Genomic DNA, 13527 nt, shown 5'->3' on the forward strand with positions numbered 1-13527 from the left:
GCATTTAATTCTGACAAACATACCATTTGAAGCTTTTCGCTCAATCACCCGAGTGTTAGTTGATGGGATACAGTTGAAGTCAGAAGTTTACATACACCTTAGCCAAATACATTTAAATTCCGTTTTTCACAATTCCTGACATATAATCCTAGTAAACATTCCCTGTCTTAGGTCAGTTAGGGTCACCACTTTATTTTAAGAATGTTAAATGTCAGAATAATAGTAGAGAGTGATTTATTTCAGCTTTTATTTTTTCATCACATTCCCAGTGGGTCAGAAGTTTACATACACTCAATTTGTGTTTGGTAGCATTGCCTTTAAATTGTTTAACTTCGGTCAAACTTTAGTCATAGCCTTCCACAAGCTTCCCACAATAAGTTGGGTGAATTTTGGCCCATTCCTCCTGACAGAGCTGGTGTAACTGAGTCAGGTTTGTAGGCCTCCTTGCTTGCACACTCTTTTTCTGTTCTGCCCACAAATTGTCTATAGTGTTGAGGTAAGGGCTTTGTGATGGCCACTCCAATACCTTGACTTTGTTGTCCTTAAGCCATTTTGCAACAACTTTGGAAGTATGCTTGGGGTCATTGTCCATTTGGAACCAAGCTTTAACTTTATGACTGATGTCTTGAGATGTTGCTTCAATATATCCACATAATTTTCCTGACTCATGATGCCATCTATTTTGTGAAGAGCCCCAGTCCCTCCTACAGCAAAGCACCCCCACAACATGATGCTGCCACCCCCGTGCTTCACGGTTGGGATGGTGTTCTTCGGCTTGCAAGCCTCCCCCTTTTCCCTCCAAACATAACAATGGTCATTATGGCCAAACAGTTCTATTTTTGTTTCATCAGACCAGAGGACATTTCTCCAAAAAGTACGATCTTTGTCCCCATGTGCAGTTGCAAACCGCAGTCTGGCTTTTTTATGGCGGTTTTGGAGCAGTGGCTTCTTCCTTGCTGAGCGTCAATATAGGACTTGTTTTACTGTGAATATAGATACTTTTGTACCTGTTTCCTCCAGTACGCTCATCTCTAGGAGACAGAACGCGTCTCCTTCCTGAGCGGTTTGACAGCTGCATGGTCCCATGGTCTTTATACTTGCATACTGTTTTTTGTACAGATGAACGTGGTACCTTCAGGCTCTTGGAAATTACTCCCAAGGATGAGCCAGACTTGTAGAGATTACACATTTTTTTCTGAGGTCTTGGCTGATTTCTTTTGATTTTCCCATGATGTCAAGCAAAGAGGCACTGAGTTTGATGGTAGGCCTTGAAATTCATCCACAGGTACACCTCCAATTGATTCAAATGATGTCAATTAACCTATCAGAAGCTTCTAAAGCCATGACATAATTTTCTGGAATTTTCCAAGCTGTTTAAAGGCACAGTCTACTTAGTGTATGTAAATGTTTGACCCACTGGAATTTTCATACAGTGAATTATAAGTGAAATAATCTGTCTGTAAACAATTGTTGTAAAAATTACTTGTGTCATGCATAAAGTAGATATCCTAACCAACTTGCCAAAACTATAGTTGGTTAACAAGAAATTTGTGGAGTGGTTGAAAAACTAATTTTAATGACTCCAACCTAAATGTATGTAAACCTCCGACTTCAACTGCATATGCATTTCTCTCTCAGTGATTGTTGTCTTTCATGGTTGCTGTCACTGGCAGAGTTTTGATTAGCTAGCAGTTTGAAACAAGACCGTTTCTTTTTCATTTGAAGGAATTCTTATGGTTTGAAGGCAGACTGCTCAGTGGGAGTCTGGGAGTAAAGATAGTCTACTCTTTTATTAGCAGCTTGTTTATCCCATGGAACGGCCAATAACTCATATTAAATATGAAAGGCTTCATTCTTTTTCTAAATCGGACACAATGTGAATTCATAGATCAATTGTGCTTGTACGTGATGGCAGACTCAATGGAATTATTATAAATTGTATTCCATGTTGCAGCTGCGGCCCTTGATAGGCTTCAGAATTGGGTTTTCATAACCGATACAGATATGAATTGAAAAATGGATAGGTAAGTATGTGGTAAAATGATACCTGATCATGTGGTCAGAACTCCTGGTCAGTAAACTACTGAGCTACTGAGCTACTGAGAACGAAGACTGTTGATGCTGTGATGTCATTCACTATCCGCTGTAACCGTGGCAATGGGGACGGTAGAGGGGCTGGGAAGGGGCTGGGAAGGAGCTTAGTCTGATGGCTGACCTGTTATTTGGGATCAAAGGGGAAGGGAGGACAAGCCGTGCTAAGAGGGAGGGAAACGATGGGCTCGCTCAAGCATGACACCCCTCGTGTGTGTGTGTGTGTGTGTGTGTGTGTGTGTGTGTGTGTGTGTGTGTGTGTGTGTGTGTGTGTGTGTGTGTGTGTGTGTGTGTGTGTGTGTGTGTGTGTGTGTCTTCAGGAGAAAAAAAAACATTGTGCGAACAGTACCAGTTTATGTACAGTATGAAGGTGTTTAGGTGTGAGCAAGTGTGTGTATGTTTTTTAATCACAGTGATTTCAGCTGATATTCAACAGTCCATTGAGTTCCTTTAAAAGGCTCTATAAAACCAGCGAGATCAGTATACAGTTGATGGTAGTGGAAAAGTTTCCCTCGTTGTGCTTTCAGGGTGACCTTTCTATGACCCAGTATTGGAGCTGTCTATTTTAAAAGCTGCTCTAGTTGACTCATTTGGCCAGCATAGGGGTGTGTTTGTGTGTGTTGTCTGTCTACGATATGTGTACCTGTGAGTGTTGATAAGCTGTGTGTGTGTGTGTGTGTGTGGTTTTCTTTCTGTTGGTATTACTGTCTCCCATGGTAACATGGCACATTACACCTGTTTAATCCACACCAGGCCTGAGCTCAGATCAGTCAACAGACTCAAGCCCGCTGTCCTTGAGCTCAGTGTGGATGTTGTTGCCAAACATGTGTGTGTTGGGATGTTTGTGAGTCTCTCTCTAGGTTTCTTTCCATCTGTCTACAGAGTGACTGTGCCTGCTTGTCTGTGACTCTGAGTGTGTCTGTGCAGCTCTGTCTGTTGGGTGTGTCTGTGCAGCTCTGTCTGTTGGGTGTGTCTGTGCAGCTCTGTCTGCCTGTGATGTTGGGTGTGTCTGTGCAGCTCTGTCTGGTTGTGATGTTGGGTGTGTCTGTGCAGCTCTGTCTGTTGGGTGTGTCTGTGCAGCTCTGTCTGTTGGGTGTGTCTGTGCAGCTCTGTCTGCCTGTGATGTTGGGTGTGTCTGTGCAGCTCTGTCTGGTTGTGATGTTGGGTGTGTCTGTGCAGCTCTGTCTGCCTGTGATGTTGGGTGTGTCTGTGCAGCTCCTGTCTGCCTGTGATGTTGGGTGTGTCTGTGCAGCTCTGTCTGTTGGGTGTGTCTGTGCAGCTCTGTCTGCCTGTGATGTTGGGTGTGTCTGTGCAGCTCTGTCTGCCTGTGATGTTGTGTGTGTCTGTGCAGCTCTGTCTGCCTGTGATGTTGGGTGTGTCTGTGCAGCTCTGTCTGCCTGTGATGTTGGGTGTGTCTGTGCAGCTCTGTCTGTTGGGTGTGTCTGTGCAGCTCTGTCTGCCTGTGATGTTGGGTGTGTCTGTGCAGCTCCTGTCTGCCTGTGATGTTGGGTGTGTCTGTGCAGCTCTGTCTGCCTGTGATGTTGGGTGTGTCTGTGCAGCTCTGTCTGCCTGTGATGTTGGGTGTGTCTGTGCAGCTCCTGTCTGCCTGTGATATTGGGTGTGTCTGATGCAGCTCTGTCTGTTGGGTGTGTCTGTGCAGCTCTGTCTGCCTGGGATGTTGGGTGTGTCTGTGCAGCTCTGTCTGCCTGTGATGTTGGGTGTGTCTGTGCAGCTCTGTCTGCCTGTGATGTCGGGTGTGTCTGTGCAGCTCTGTCTGTTGGGTGTGTCTGTGCAGCTCTGTCTGTTGGGTGTGTCTGTGCAGCTCTGTCTGCCTGGGATGTTGGGTGTGTCTGTGCAGCTCTGTCTGCCTGTGATGTCGGGTGTGTCTGTGCAGCTCTGTCTGCCTGTGATGTTGGGTGTGTCTGTGCAGCTCTGTCTGCCTGTGATGTTGGGTGTGTCTGTGCAGCTCTGTCTGCCTGTGATGTTGGGTGTGTCTGTGCAGCTCTGTCTGCCTGTGATGTTGGGTGTGTCTGTGCAGCTCTGTCTGCCTGTGATGTTGGGTGTGTCTGTGCAGCTCTGTCTGCCTGTGATGTTGGGTGTGTCTGTGAAAGTGTTTTTTTTGTATTTCTGGGTGAGTGTTGCATTAGTCATAAGTGATGTCAACAGAAGCTTTGTGTCATTCGTATGGATGTTGTTTCAGAACGTGAATGTGAGAGCTTGTGCCTATGCACCACTCTTGGCTATAACCCTTGCCGTGTTACCAGGGTCTCATGTTAATTCCATCAGCCACAATACATGATTTCCCCTTCACCTCTCTGAGTCATGAGCTGTCAATGAGAGGTGTGACTTGAGCCTCTCTCTCTCTCTCTCTCTCTCTCTCTCTCTCTCTCTCTCTCTCTCTCTTCTCTCTCTCTCTCACTCTCTCGCTCACTCGATCTCTCTCTGTCTCGACGTCTTCGGCGCCCGGGGAATAGTGGGTTAACTGCCTAGCTCATGGCAGGCGACAGATTTTTACCTTATCTAAAAAATATGTTTACATTCCCAAAGCAAGGCTATGCTCACTGAGTCTGTACATAGTCAAAGATTTGCTTCATTTTGGGTCAGTCACAGTGGTCAGGTATTCTGCCACTGTTTACTCTCTGTTTAGGGCCAAATAGCATTCTAGAGTTCTTTCCAATGTGTGGGACTTAGTGGGGTGTGTTTGTGTTTGTGAGCATAGCCCCAGGACAGCTTGCTTAGGGGACTCTTCTCCAGGTTCATCTCTCTGTAGGTGATGGCTTTGTTATGGAAGGTTTGGGCATTGCTTCCTTTTAGGTGGTTGTAGAATTTAACGTCTCTTTTCTGGATTTTGATAATTAGTGGGTATCGGCCTAATTCTGCTCTGCATGTATTATTTGGTATTTTTGCAGAATTCTGCATGCTGTCTCTCAATTTGGTGTTTGTCCCATTTTGTAAGTTTGTGGTTGGTGAGTGGACCCCAGACCTCACAACCATGAAAGTATTTTTTGCCAGGTCTTAATTGGTATGTCAAATGTTATGTTTCTTTTGATGGAATAGAAGGCCCTTCCGTCTCACACAAAGCTGTGAACGATCTGAAAGTTGTGGAGTTGATGTTTAGGCCGAGGAATGTATAGTTTTTTGTGTGCTCTTGTGCAAAGGTGTCTAGATGGAATTTGTATTCATTGTCCTGGGAACTGTACCTTTTTTTTTGGAACACCCTTGTTTATGTCATACTGAGATTTACTGTCAGGGCCCAGGTCTGACCAGGCCCAGTCTGTCAGGGCCCAGGTCTGTCAGGGCCCAGGTCTGTCAGGGCCCAGGTCTGTCAGGGCACAGGTCTGTCAGGGCCCAGGTCTGTCAGGGCCCAGGTCTGACAGAATCTGTGCAGAAGATCCAGGTGCTGCTGTTGGCCCTCCTTGGTTGGGGACAGAAGCACCAGATCATCAGCAAACAGTAGACATTTGACTTCAGATTCTAGTAGAATGAGGCTGGGTGCTGCAGACTGTTCTAGTGCCCTCACCAATTGATATATATGTTGAAGAGGGTGGGGCTTAAGCTGCATCCCTGTCTCATCCTCTGGCCCTGTGGGAAGAAATGTGTGTTTTTTGCCAATTTTAATTGCACACTTGTTGTTTGTGTACATGGATTTTATAATGTCGTATGTATTTCCTCCAACACCACTTTTCATGCATTTGTGTAGCAGACCCTCATGCCAAATTGAGTCAAAAGCTTTTTTTAAATCAACGAAGCATGAGAAGACTTTGCCTTTATTTTTGGTTTGTTTGTTTGTCAATTAGGCTGTGCAGGGTGAATACGTGGTCTGTCGTATGGTAATTTGGTAAAAAGCCAATTTCACATTTGCTCAGTACATTGTTTTCGCTGAGGAAATGTACAAGTCTGCTGTTAATGATAATGCAGAGGATTTTCCCAAGGTTGCTGTTGACGCGTATCCCACGGGAGTTATTTTGTGGATTGGGGTGATCAGCCCCTGATTCCAAATATTGGGGAAGATGCCAGAGCTGAGGATGCTGTTAAAGAGTTTAAGTATAGCCAATTGGAATTTGTGGTCTGTGTGTTTGATCATTTCATTTAGGATACCATCAACACCACAGGCCTTTTTGGTTTGGAGGGTTTGTATTTTGTCCTGCAGTTCATTCAATGTAATTGGAGAACCCAGTGGGTTCTGGTAGTCTTTAATAGTTGATTCTGTGATTTGTATTTGATCATGTACAGTATATGTTTTTGTTGTTTGTTCTTTGTTAAAGAGCCAAAAAGTGGTTTATCCATTTATCTCCATTTTGGATAGATAACTCTTTGTGTTGTTGTTTGTTTAGTTTAGCAATTTTCTCAGAAGTGGTTCGATTCTATGGATTCTTCAATTACATTGAGCTTATTTCTGACTAGCTGTTCCTTCTTTTTCCGTAATGTATTTCTGTATGAGTGATTCACCATAGTGAAGTTGTAGGCTCAGGTTTTCTGGGTCTCTGTTTTTGGTTGGATAGGTTTGTGTTCTTCATTAAACCACTTGTCATTGTTAATTTTATTAGGTTGTCTGCTTGAAATTTTAGATTTCATAGGGAAGCTGAGAGGTCAAATATACTGTTTAGGTTTTCTACTATGAGGTTTACACCTTCACTATTACAGTGAAACATTTTGTCCAGGAAATTGTCAAAAGGATTGAATTTGTTTTTTGGTAGATTTCCACACGACTCTCCTTCCATCTATAGCATTGCTTAAAATTATTCAGCTCCTTTGGCTTTGATGCCTCATGATTGAGCATAGCTCTGTTCAAGTAGAGTGTGATTTTGCTGTGATCTGATAGGGGTGTCAGTGGGCTGACTGTGAATGCTCTCTTTCCCCTCTCTCTCTCTCTTTCCCCTCTCTCTCTCTTTCCCCTCTCTCTCTTTCCCCCTCTCTCTCTCTTTCTCCTCTCTCTCTCTCTCTCTTTTTTCTCTCTCTTTTTTTTCTCTCTCTCTTTTCTCTTTCTCTCTCCCTCTTTTCTCTCTCTCTTTTCTCTCTCTCTCTTTTCTCTCTCTCTCTCTCTCTTCTCTCTCTCTCTCTCTCTCTCTCTCTCTCTCTCTCTCTCTCTCTCTCTCTCTCTCTCTCTTTCCTCTCTCCCTCTCTCCTCTCTCTCTCTTTTGTCTCTCTCTTTTTTCTCTCTCTCTCTCTCATTTTTCTCTCTCTCTCTTTCCCCTTTCTCTCTTCCCCCCCTCCTCTCTCTCTCTCTCCCCTCTCTCTCTCTCTCTCTCTCTCTCTTTCCTTTCTCTTTGCCCTCTCTCTGTCTCGTCCTCTCTCGCTCTAGTTCTCCCCCCTCTCTCTCTATCTCTCTCATTCCTCTCTCTCTCTCTCTCTCTCTCTCTCTCTCTCTCTCTCTCTCTCTCTCTCTCTCTCTCTCTCTCTCTCTCTCGTTCCCCCCTCTCTCTCTCGCTCTCTTTCTGTTCTCTCTCTTTCTCCTCTCTCCTCTTTCCTTTGCCCTCTCCCTGTCTCGCCCTCTCTCGCTCTAGTTCCCCCTCTCTCTCTCTCTCTCTCTCTCTCTCTCTCTCTCTCTCTCTCTCTCTCTCTCTCTCTCTCTCTCTCTCTCTCATTCCCCTCTCTCTGTCTCGCCCTCTCTCTCTCGTTCCCCCCTCTCTCTCTCTCGTTCCCCTCTCTCTGTCTCACCCTCTCTCGCTCTAATTCCTCTCTCTCTCTCGTTCCCCTCTCTCTCTCTCGTTCCTCTCTCTCTCTCTCTCATTCCCCTCTCTCTCTCTCTCTCTCTCTCTCTCTCTCTCTCTCTCTCTCTCTCTCTCTCTCTCTCTCTCTCTCTCTCTCTCTCTCTCATTCCCCTCTTTCCTCTCTCTCTCTCTCATTCCCCCCTCCTCTCTCTCTCTCTCTCTCTCTCTCTCTCTCTCTCTCTCTCTCTCTCTCTCTCTCTCTCTCTCTCTCTCTCTCTCTCTTTCTCTCTCTCTCTCTCATTCCCTCTTTCCTCTCTCTCTCTCTCTCTCTCTCTCTCTCTCTCTCATTCCCCTCTCTCTGTCTCGCCCTCTCTCTCTCGTTCCCCTCTCTCTCTCCTCATTCCCCTCTCTCTGTCTCACCCTCTCTCTCTCTCCCCCTCTCTCTCTCTCGTTCCCCTCTCTCTGTCTCACCCTCTCTCGCTCTAATTCCCCTCTCTCTCTCTCTCTCTCTCTCTCTCTCTCTCTCTCTCTCTCTCTCTCTCTCCCTCCTCTCTCTCTCTCTCTCATTCCCCTCTTTCTCTCTCTCTCTCTCTCATTCCCCCCCTCTCTCTCTCTCTCTCTCTCTCTCTCTCTCTCTCTCTCTCTCTCTCTCTCTCTCTCTCTCTCTCTCTCTCTCTCATTCCCCTCTTTCTCTCTCTCTCTCATTCCCTCTTTCCTCTCTCTCTCTCTCTCTCTCTCTCTCTCTCTCTCTCTCTCTCTCTCATTCCTCTCTTTCTCTCTCTCTCTCTCATTCCCCTCTTTCTCTCTGTCTCTCTCTCTCTCTCTCTCTCTCTCTCTCTCTCTCTCTCTCTCTCTCTCTCTCTCTCTCTCTCATTCCCCTCCTCTCTCTCTCTCTCTCTCTCTCTCATTTCCCCTCTTTCTCTCTCTCTCTCTCTCTCTCTCTCTCTCTCTCTCTCTCTCTCTCTCTCTCTCTCTCTCTCTCTCTCTCTCTCCCTCTCTCTCTCTCTCTCTCTCTCATTCCCCTCTTTCCTCTCTCTCACTATGACTGTTTTGCTTTCTTCCTCTCTTCCACACCGTCAGACTCTTAGAATCTCTCTCTCCTTTCTTGCATGCTCTCATTTTCTCTCCAGTTGCCTCTCTCTCTCTCTCTTCCTCCTCCCCCTCTCCCTCCCTCCCTCCTTCCTTCTTGCTGGTCTCTCCAGCCGCCAAGCAGCAGCCCACAGCAGCAGCGGTTGCGGCAGTCGCTCTCTTTCCTTTCAGTCTGTCCTCAGACAGTTTTCGCTGCCGCCGTGTGAGTGTGAGTGTGTGTGTGTGCTGCTCATGAGTGAGTGTGTGTGTGTACCTGCTGGTATGCACCAGAGGGGAGCGGGGAAAGGGGCGCGGATATAATGTTACGCAGACTACAGGAGACTACGGAGGATATGAAGGGAGAATACTCCGGAGAACAGTGAGTAGAAGGACTACTCAACCCTCTCTGTAGCCCAGCGCTGTCTCTGTCTGGGGAAGACTGGCCACAATACTGGGGGAATGTAAGTGGCTTCCTCCTCTCTTGTGTGTGTGGTCAGAAGCATGTCAGAGAGTTAGTATAATTTTTGATTACATTTGTGCCTGGTGTGGATGGTGTGTGTGTAGCCTTTGTGCAGTTTACAATACATGTGTTGTATGATTATGACTAATCCCTGCAGTAATGGAGAGCAGCAGAGGACAGCTATCCACCCACAGCACACAAACATCTGTATACCAAATGCATACAGGACCCACAGCACACATACATCTGTATACCAAATGCTTACAGGACCCACAACACACATACATCTGTATACCAAATGCATACAGGACCCACAACACACAGTTATTCTCCCATTTGGTAATGCTCTGTCACCCCCAGTATAGGAGGTTCAGTAGAACTAGGGTAATGGAGGAAGACCATTTAGCCCAGCTGTAATAGAGGGGAAGCTCTGGCCTTCAGCACTCCAAACACTACTGACCTGCCCATGTTTATGTTGCGATGTGTGCTTGACAAACTGTTTGCAATGCTGCTGTGATTTGTGTGTTTGCTGCTGGGGGGTTGTTTTGCAATTGTGTTGGTCTATTCTTTATAGGAGAGTGTGTGTGCGAGCGCGTGCACGTGCTTGTGTGTGCTAGCAAGATTAGTGTGTGATGGGTGAGCTGCCGTGTTCCTTTTCAAAAGACAGCAAAGGAGAGCATAGATAAAGTTTATTTCTACCCCTGAACATGAGTGGGGCAACGAGTGAGGAGAGATGTCGAGAGAAAGGGAGCGAGAGAGAAAGGGAGCGAGAGAGAGAGCGATCGGAGTGAGACCATCATAATCAGTCCTCCCTGATGCTGGAAAAGAATGAATGAAGAGACCATCATAATCAGTCCTCCCTGATGCTGGAAAAGAATGAATGAAGAGCACCCTATTCCCATCACTTTTTGTCTGACCAGAGCCTCGGGAACAGGGTCTTTTGGACGCATAACAAGTGCATAGGGATTTTTCACTGTTTTTCTCCCTCTTCAGCTCTCTTCTTATTTTCTTTGATCCTGTGTTAGATTCCAGCTCTGTGTTAGAAGAATGGTAATGTAATGGCTGTTAGGAGCCCACAGGGCTCTGGGCTGTAGCAGTGTGGTGTTGTTCTTAGTGTGTGTGTGTGTGTGTGTGTGTGTGTGTGTGTGTGTGTGTGTGTGTGTGTGTGTGTGTGTGTGTGTGTGTGTGTGTGTGTGTGTGTGTGTGTGTGTGTGTGTGTGTGTGTGTGTGTGTGTGTGTGTGTGTGTGTGTGTGTGTGTGTGTGTTTTCAGGAAAAGGCTCTGGATTAAAGGTCAGCAGACAGGATGTGCCCTTTTTTATCAGATACAGGGGGACTGCTCAGGGCGAAGAGTGGGAAAGATGAAGGAGAGCGAGCGTGATGGGGAGAGAATGATAGAGAGAGTTATAGGGGGAGGGAGAGAGAAGGAGAGAGTTGCAAGGGGAGAAAGATGGAGAGAGAGGGGAAGAGTTGTAGGGAGTGAGGGAGAGTTGTTGGAGAGAGAGCGGGTGGTAGGGGGAGAGAGTTGTAGAGGAAGAGTTGTAGGGGGAGAGGTAGAGAGAGTTGTAGAGGAAGAGTTGTAGGGGGAGAGGTAGAGAAAGTTGTAGGGGGACAGAGAATGCACTCAAATTATGAGGGAGGGAGGGAGGGAGGGATAACAATAATAATTGAACTCTGAGATGAACAGATGTCTTAGTAGAGCTATGAGATGAACAGATGTCTTAGTAGAACTATGAGATGAACAGATGTCTTAGTAGAACTATGAGATGAACATATATCTTAGTAGAACTATGAGATGAACATATATCTTAGTAGAACTATGAGATGAACAGATGTCTTAGTAGAACTATGAGATGAACAGATGTCTTAGTAGAGCTATGAGATGAACAGATGTCTTAGTAGAACTATGAGATGAACAGATGTCTTAGTAGAACTATGAGATGAACAGATGTCTTAGTAGAACTATGAGATGAACAGATGTCTTAGTAGAACTATGAGATGAACAGATGTCTTAGTAGAACTATGAGATGAACAGATGTCTTAGTAGAACTATGAGATGAACAGATGTCTTACTAGAACTATGAGATGAACAGATGTCTTAGTAGATCTATGAGATGAACAGATGTCTTAGTAGAACTATGAGATGAACAGATGTCTTAGAACTATGAGATGAACAGATGTCTTAGAACTATGAGATGAACAGATGTCTTAGTAGAACTATGAGATGAACAGATGTCTTAGTAGAACTATGAGATGAACAGATGTCTTAGTAGAACTATGAGATGAACAGATGTTTTAGTAGATCTATGAGATGAACAGATGTCTTAGTAGAGCTATGAGATGAACATATGTCTTAGTAGAACTATCAGATGAACAGATGTCTTAGTAGAGCTATGAGATGAACAGATGTCTTAGTAGAACTATGAGATGAACAGATGTCTTAGTAGATCTATGAGATGAACAGATGTTTTAGTAGAACTATGAGATGAACAGATGTCTTACTAGAACTATGAGATGAACAGATGTCTTACTAGAACTATGAGATTAACAGATGTCTTAGTAGAACTATGAGATGAACAGATGTCTTAGTAGAACTATGAGATGAACAGATGTCTTAGTAGAACTATGAGATGAACAGATGTCTTAGAACTATGAGATGAACAGATGTCTTAGTAGAACTATGAGATGAACAGATGTCTTAGTAGAACTATGAGATGAACAGATGTCTTACTAGAACTATGAGATGAACAGATGTCTTAGTAGATCTATGAGATGAACAGATGTCTTAGTAGAACTATGAGATGAACAGATGTCTTAGTAGAACTATGAGATGAACAGATGTCTTACTAGAACTAGGAGATGAACAGATGTCTTAGTAGATCTATGAGATGAACAGATGTCTTAGTAGAACTATGAGATGAACAGATGTCTTAGTAGAACTATGAGATGAACAGATGTCTTAGTAGAACTATGAGATGAACAGATGTCTTAGTAGAACTAGGAGATGAACAGATGTCTTAGATGCATTTTCTCTGTACTTTTCTCTGACATGTGCCAGTCTGTTTGTAATTGAGAGCATTGAGACTAAATGCTAAACTAAAGGCTCAGAAGAAAAGGTTCAGCGTTTAACACAAAGGCCGAGAGGCAGACAAGTAGAGTCCCAATACCACAGGATCTGAGACAGTGAAAAAGACACACACACACTGTTAGCCCCATTATCTACATAAGAATAGAGTTGTTAATTAATTGTGAATGAATTATCGAGGGGGTTGGCCTTTGTTTTTGTCTTAACTCACACACACGAGGTGTGTGTGTGTGTGTGTGTGTGTGTGTGTGTGTGTGTGTGTGTGTGTGTGTGTGTGTGTGTGTGTGTGTGTGTGTGTGTGTGTGTGTGTGTGTGTGTGTGTGTGTGTGTGTGTGTGTGTGTGTGTGTGTGTGTGTGTGTGTGTGTGTGTGTGTGTGTGTGTGTGTGTGTGTGTGTGTGTGTGGTAGAGCATCTCTTGGCGTGGTGAGCTCGGTGCCCACCTGCTCTAATGTAACAAAGAGAGTGAGTGTCTGTTAGGCAAACAGTGTGGAAGTGTGAGAGTGAAAGGGAAGAGGTGCATGTCAGTGTGTATGCACATACGTGTATGTAGTCCATATCTCTCCGTTATTGATGGGCTCATTCCGTACCTCACTCACTGTGACCCAGTTCTTCTGCACTGACCCCCCCCCCATTCACATCAAGCCTGCAGCACCTGGGTGTCCTCAGCAGTGTGTGTGCGTCCGTGAGCTTGCTTGGTCTGAAACCCCTTTGACTGGGGATGTTCTCTGTATAAATGGAGTAGAAAGTCTAGGCCTGGTCTTGTTTTAGAACAATGGTGTTTTTAAAGGGGCAATGTTGAAACAATAACACAGTAGATCCCCGCCCCTGTTTCGGTAAAAGACGAGTGATACGGCTGGAGAAATGTAACCACTCTCAAATAGTGTTTGTTTACGTTGACTTTGTTTTACAAACTAAAGTCCCATGTAATTGGTCAGCTGCTCGTGTTAAGATGAAGAGATGCTAGAACGAGGAGCGGAACCAGAAGGAGGAGCTCTTTGCAAGTTACTGGCAAGTCTGTGGGCCAAATGTCCCCTCCCCTTCGGAGATTTAAACGATGACAACACCTGCAAAATGTGTCCAAATAACAAGTGAGGAACAACCCAAACACCGGAACAGATGCTGCTCGGTATCTCCCTCTCCCCGTTCTGTCATGATACATCTACCACAGATATAT

The 13527-nt window shown here is 45.1% G+C and overlaps 1 protein-coding gene across 10 annotated transcripts in view; it reads left to right on the forward strand.

Annotated features, from left to right (window-relative positions):
- The window catches only part of LOC118373765 (type II inositol 3,4-bisphosphate 4-phosphatase), a 263035-nt gene that overhangs the window by 103533 nt on the left and 145975 nt on the right, over window positions 1-13527 (forward strand). Inside the window, exon 1 of one of the 10 annotated variants that reach the window (XM_052486802.1) lies at window positions 8959-9271. The exons of 8 other annotated variants lie outside the window; for them this stretch is intronic. The gene's annotated coding sequence lies outside the window, so the exon portion shown is untranslated. Of the gene's footprint in view, window positions 1-8958; window positions 9272-13527 lie in introns of those variants that run through there. One more of the 10 variants, XM_052486803.1, reaches the window with a different exon arrangement.

This window comes from Oncorhynchus keta, chromosome 29 (assembly GCF_023373465.1).
Source record: "Oncorhynchus keta strain PuntledgeMale-10-30-2019 chromosome 29, Oket_V2, whole genome shotgun sequence".
Lineage (NCBI taxonomy): Eukaryota > Metazoa > Chordata > Actinopteri > Salmoniformes > Salmonidae > Oncorhynchus > Oncorhynchus keta.